Consider the following 6,253-nt stretch of genomic DNA (forward strand, 5'->3'; position numbering starts at 1 on the left):
CTTATTTTCCTACCATGTCAATTTACATGGCATTTTCTATCCATGCCATGCTCTCACCCCTACATGGCTTTGTACTTTGCTCCCTTCTTCTCCTTCATTGTCCTTTCTGTCCCTGTTTGCCAGGTAACAACCAATTTTATTCCTATTTTAAGATACATTTTGAGTACCATTCTTTGAGGCCTTTTCTGACAATCCCCACCAGTTTGATCTCACAAACATTACTAGTACTCGTCTGTTACTCTGCTACTTTGCAGAAGTGATTTATATTTGCTCTATTATGCTGTAAATTCTTTGGACCAAGTTATTTTATACATGTTTCTATCTATAGTGCTTCGTATATAGTAAGTTTTCACTAAGTTTGTTGAATGAATAATGTAATGCATCAAATGACACATCCATCTATGTGTTTTTCACCAAAGGGTATCTCTCAATACTTTTCCTCTTTCCTTTCTCATTAACACCAAAGGAAGATGGTACCCCAATTCTGTCTTATGTCCGATACTAAATAAAGCCCTTACTCCCAGCTTTCTTATCTGTGCAAGGGACTTTATCACTTCTATAATTTCTTATTTATCTCTTCGCTCCTTTTCAGTTGGCTTTTTTTCCTCCGCTGTCAAGTACATTCAGGTTTTAGTTATTCATCCATAGTATCACCAGCTTGACTCTACTGTTTTGTAGATATTTCATTATCTGTGCCAGATCTTCCCACCACTGTGAGTTGCAAAAGCATTTCCTTATTCTTCTTGTCTAGCAGGTAACTGTCAGATTGCACATATACATACATGCACAAAAACAAAAAAAACCCTTAAAAAAGAATGGAAATATTTCCCTAATACTCCATAATTTTGCAAGGTCACAGTACAAAGGCCAAACCAAATTTTAGAAATTGCTACTTGTTTGGGCCCATTTCACATTTTAGACAAAAGCCATCTTCCTTCTCAGGCTGTTACTTATAGGCTGTAATAAGTCTTTGTTCTTCTAGTCACATATATAAAGTCCAGAGGGTAGAGATAGTTAATTTTTGAATGATAGACCCTTAAGAACCTGCCAAAAGGTATATACTTTTACATCTTCACCCTAGAAAAAGGCATTGCCATTTTTTTTTTTGTCTTTTTCCGTGTCCGGCAACGGATCGCAACCCTCAGTGTCGCCCCCGCATCGGACCGGGACCGGCAACGGGATCGCAACCCTCGGTGTTGCTCCCGCGCCTCGCTCAGCCAGTGAGCGGGAACCGGTCTGTATGTGGGATCTGAACCCTCGGCGGGAGCGCCGCCGCACTTCCCAAGCGGCGCACTATAGCAGTGCGCCACCGGGCCGGCCCAACCATTTTTTGGTTAGTTACAGAGATTCACAGATCCTGTGAAGCTCAACCATAGACCCAGATTTAAAATACCCAGATATAAAAATTTAGCACTTAATAGAGGTGATTTAAAGGTTTCCTTTCTGCTAATCTTTCTTTTCTAATTTTCCTAAAATGAAAATGGATTATTTGTGTTAAAATATATAAATGTTTTTTAAAAACAACCCCATGCTATATGGTATGCGTAAAGGATCTTGTAATACAAATTCATTGTGTAGTAAACTTGTCAAAGACTGACAGACAACAAGGCACTCAGTTTTCCCATCTGTAAAATGGAGTAATTAATATTAATCAGTCATTATGTTGTATAGATTAATACTTGAAAAATTCTAATAATTGTGATTTTTTTCTATGCTCCCTCTGGGTAGTATCTGTTAAATATGTTGTAGTTTTCTTTCCTAGTCTTGAAGCAGATATAATGCCACATCTGTTTCTTCAGCTATTCTGTTTTTGTGAACGAACACCTGCTTAGAATGTACCGAAGGAGTTATTTCTTTGTTTTTTGATAATTAAAGCCTGCTATAGTGATGGGTGACATCTGGATTCACTTTTAAAGACTTTGCTGTGTTTTGCTGGCTCCTGGGAGACTCATGAACTATAATGCATTAGATGAAAATGTGGTGATGTGCTTCATTTTGCAACAGCAATTTTACTCTTGCTTTGTTATTTTCCCACTGCTATGAGTGAGAGCTGCCACTCTGTTTCTGCTGCTAAGAGATTAAGGGAGCAGAGTTGAGCTTTAGAAATTTAATATGCCATATAATGGCTGATTTATTTTGATTCTAGCTTTGACTTGAATTGATAAACTCACTTGGGACTGCTGTGCAGAATCAATATCCAGGGATTTAAAAAATTTTATAAACTGGTTTTAAAATAATTTCTCTTGGGCAACATAAAAGTCTAAGGTCTCTTAACTATTTCTAATAGTAATAGAGAAAGAGAAACTTGGCAAAAGTATTCTAATATATATAATTTCCTTAAGAGCTATATTCTTCAATCTCCACTCAATAATGGCTCACTAACCTATTCTAAGGTTTGCTTTCCAGCATTATGTACAATTGTTTCAGGTGATTATAAATTATATCATGTCTACCTCTACCTTGATACTCTTCTTAGCCTGTTACTCACAGGTAGTAATGCTTCAGATGAAGAAATGTGTTATCAGTCAGGGCTCACAGTTATAAGTAACAGAAGGATTCTGGCTGAGTAAGTAGAAAAGTTTATTAAAAGGGGAGAACTGCTAGAAGGCTAAAGGAACAAACATGGAACTAAGCTTCTTGGAACAATGCTTAAAACTATCATAGAATTGGCCAGTGAGTAACTGCAACTACTTACTACTGCCCCACCAAACACTAACTGTGACTGCTGCCACTCCCACTGCCCAGCACAGCCACTGCTGCACTAGGAATTTAACCTTGCAAGCACTACCATCCCAAATGTCAGATGCCATTATCAGCAAATTGGTTTTCAAGTAGAGTCTTTCCTTCCTCAAGCTACTAACTTCCAAATCAAAGTCCTCTGCAGGTGTACTGAATGTGAAGCCTAGGTCACATGTCTGCACCCTAGCTTTGAGAGTCTGAAAACATTTTCAGAGCTTTCCTTGGGGAAGAAGCACTTATATAAAGACTGGAAATTCCTTAAACATATATTCAAAACATCTTGGGCTGCCAGAAAATATAAAAATGTTTACTATAAGAAAGAATTTGATAGTATTGATCTGGCCATCACATCTTGGGCACAGCTTTGTACCCCATGAATATGTATAATCAAAAAAAAGAAAATACCATATTTTAAGGCAAAAAAAGAAAGAAAGAATTAATTTTGGTTAAGATGCTAATTCCAGGTGCTTTAAATTACATTATTTATTCCTTACAAAAATAGATATTTTACCTCTATATTAATGATGGAAAAACTGAGGCTCAGGGAGGTTGTTTCTAGCCCCAGATCATTTTGCTGGTAAATAGAGAACACAGATTCCTGTCCAGGCTTTTTTCCTTCCTTGTTTCACAATGGAATTCTAATTGCCACTCCCCACTACTAATTCACATATAAGCCATGGTGTACCAAGTAGTAGAGTGGAGGGGAGGGTGAAAGCATCAGCTCTGGGAGCAAGCAGGCAACAAGAGATGTATTATCTGCAAGAACATTTAAAAACAATGATAGAACAGACTAAAAATAGGTCCGCTTTTTTATTATTATCATCATGTCAATGATAAAATATTCTTTCTTGCTGAGTATAAAGCTAGGCCTTACAGATCTCTCGAGTCTGTTGCACAGACTGGGTCACAAACCCTCCACACGCAGGCCTGTGAGCTAGGTAATAGGGAAAAAAAAAAAAAAGGTCCTGGGAGCCGTGGGTATAGAAAAATGAATGGGTTTTATTTAGATCTAGGAGCAACTGTCCTAGTGGCTTCTCTAGAGAGTTCTGAGAAGCACTGTGGTTCAGAGCTGTTAGTCTTTTATACTTAAGTCCACAACCCTAGACACCTGGGTGCCCATATGCAATTACATTAAGTAGTAAAAAGGAACACCTGAGGATATTTACAGCAAATGCTTGGCAAGATTCTGAACATCTGAGGGGCCCTGACCATTTTCCTATTTTTTCCCAACACTGAGGTAAACTTTTTTCCACTCTTTGGTACACCAGTGTATATAAGAAGTTCCCAACTTAATTTTCAAGTTTTTTCTTAAGAGAAGCTGTTTAGAACTTGTAACAGAAGTGCCATAAACAAGCTTATGTTCCTAGAATAGACCATAAAGAAGCCATTCAACACACTATGTACCTAAGTATTTATCTTTTAACATTCCTTCTGAGGAAAAATGAATTCTAACTTTCATTTTGAAAGCATATTTCCCCTAATTTTGGCAGTGTGAGCAGGGGCTCTTTCATCTTCTAGTCGCGTCAGAGCCTTGGTTATAAGGCAGAACCTCCTTGGATAGCTCGTTTGGCAATAGAAGCTCTCTTGGCAAGGTGGTTGTTGGTGATAAAGAGGAAGACGGGCCCCAATAATCTATACAATTGAATAGGAAAAGGCACCTCTTTAAATTGGCAAAAGAGGGATGGCCAGTTAGCCCAGTTAATTAGAATGCAGTATTGTAACACCAAGGTCAAGGGTTTGGATTCCTGTACCAGCTGCAATCAATCAATCGATCAATCAATCAATAGGCAAGAGAAAGTAACTGCTTAGGTGAATCCCAGGTATAGAAAATTTGAGATCTTCAAAAATTTCTTTACACTATCACCAAATTACACGCTGACTTCATTCATAAATCGAGTACCGGAAAAATAGAGAACCAGCAGTATACTTTTTTTTAGTGAGATTAGAAAACCACAGATGTTAAATTTAACCTTTGGAGTTTCCCTGAAGGTTAAGTAAAAGACATTATTTTCATTATTATTTCTTTTTTTTCTCTTTTTTTACAATGTGGACAGAGAGATAAACAGAGATGTATTTATTATAAGAAATTAACTCACATAATTCTGAAGGCTCAGAAGTCCTAAGATGTGCACTCAGCAAACTGGAAGCCCAGGAGAGCTAGCTGATGGTAAACTTCCAGAGTCTGAAGGCGTAAAAACCAGGATAGCCAATGGTGTAATTTCCAATCCAAGTCCAAGTTCAAAGACAATAGACCAATATTCCAGCTCAAAGACAATCAGGCAGACAGTGAATTTTCCATTACTCTGCCTTTTTGTTCTATTCAGTCCTTGAGTGGATTGGATGAGACCCACCCACATATGGGAGGGCAATCTGTTTTACTCAGTCTACTGATACAAATGTTAATCTCATTTGGAAACACCCTGCATTAGTCCGTTTCTGTTGCTTATAACAAAGTACACTGAGCTGGGTGATTTGTAAAGAAAATGAAATTTATTGCTTACAGTTTCTGAGGCTGAGAAGTTCAAAGTCCATCTGGCAGTAGCAACAGTGACCCAGGGGTCTCACATTGCAAGATGGTGGAAGCAGAGAGGGCAGAGAGAGTAAAAGGCAGACTCCCCTCTTCTTTTAAAGCCCTTAGAACCACACCCCTGGCCACCATTTTTAATCCATTCACTACTGAATTGGGTCCTACAACCCAATTACCTCTTCAAGGCTCTACCTTTTGGAGCTGGGGACCAGACCCCCATCACACAACCAGGCACACCACCTCGGGGCAAGCCTGGGGTCTGGAGATATGGAGCCGGGGACCAGACCCACCTCCCACAACCAGGCTTACCTCCAGTGCCTTGGGGCCCACCCAGGGGTCCTGAGACACAGAGCTGGGGACTGGACACCCTCCCACAATCAAGCACATCACCAGTGCCTTGGGGCCCGATTGTGGACCTGAGGCATGGATCTGGGGACCAGACCCCCCTCCCACAACCAGGAACAATGCCAGCACCAAGGAGCATGCCAAAAACATCACCTCCATGTGGGTGGCCCACCAGAGCCACCACAATAACCAAGGCTGCTGCAAAAGTGGCTAGATGCCACAACCACCATGCAGATGGTCAGCCAGCCCCTGGAGTGCACTGACACAAGGAGAGTCACCAGCAGAGACCAAAGAAAAGAAGATTTCTCTCTCCACAAAACCCATTCCAGAGTGACAGAAAAAGCATCTGCTCTACAATAGTATTGGGAGACCTGAACACACCGCTCAGCATTGGACAGATCATCTAGGCAACAAGTCAACAGAGTAACCATTACTCTTTCAGAAGGAGAGAAGAAATCTAGGGTAATTGTGGTGGGGGGGAGGGGGATGAGGTGAGATTGGACAAGAGGCATAAAGAAGAAGTACAATTTTGGGCCGGCCCGGTGGCGCACTGCTACAGTGCGCCGCTTGAGAGTGCGGCGGCGCTCCCGCCGAGGGTTCGGATCCCACATACAGACCGGTTCCCGCTCACTGGCTGAGCGA

The sequence above is a fragment of the Galeopterus variegatus genome, unplaced genomic scaffold, assembly GCF_000696425.1.
Source record: "Galeopterus variegatus unplaced genomic scaffold, G_variegatus-3.0.2 Scaffold189, whole genome shotgun sequence".
Taxonomy (NCBI): Eukaryota; Metazoa; Chordata; class Mammalia; order Dermoptera; family Cynocephalidae; genus Galeopterus; species Galeopterus variegatus.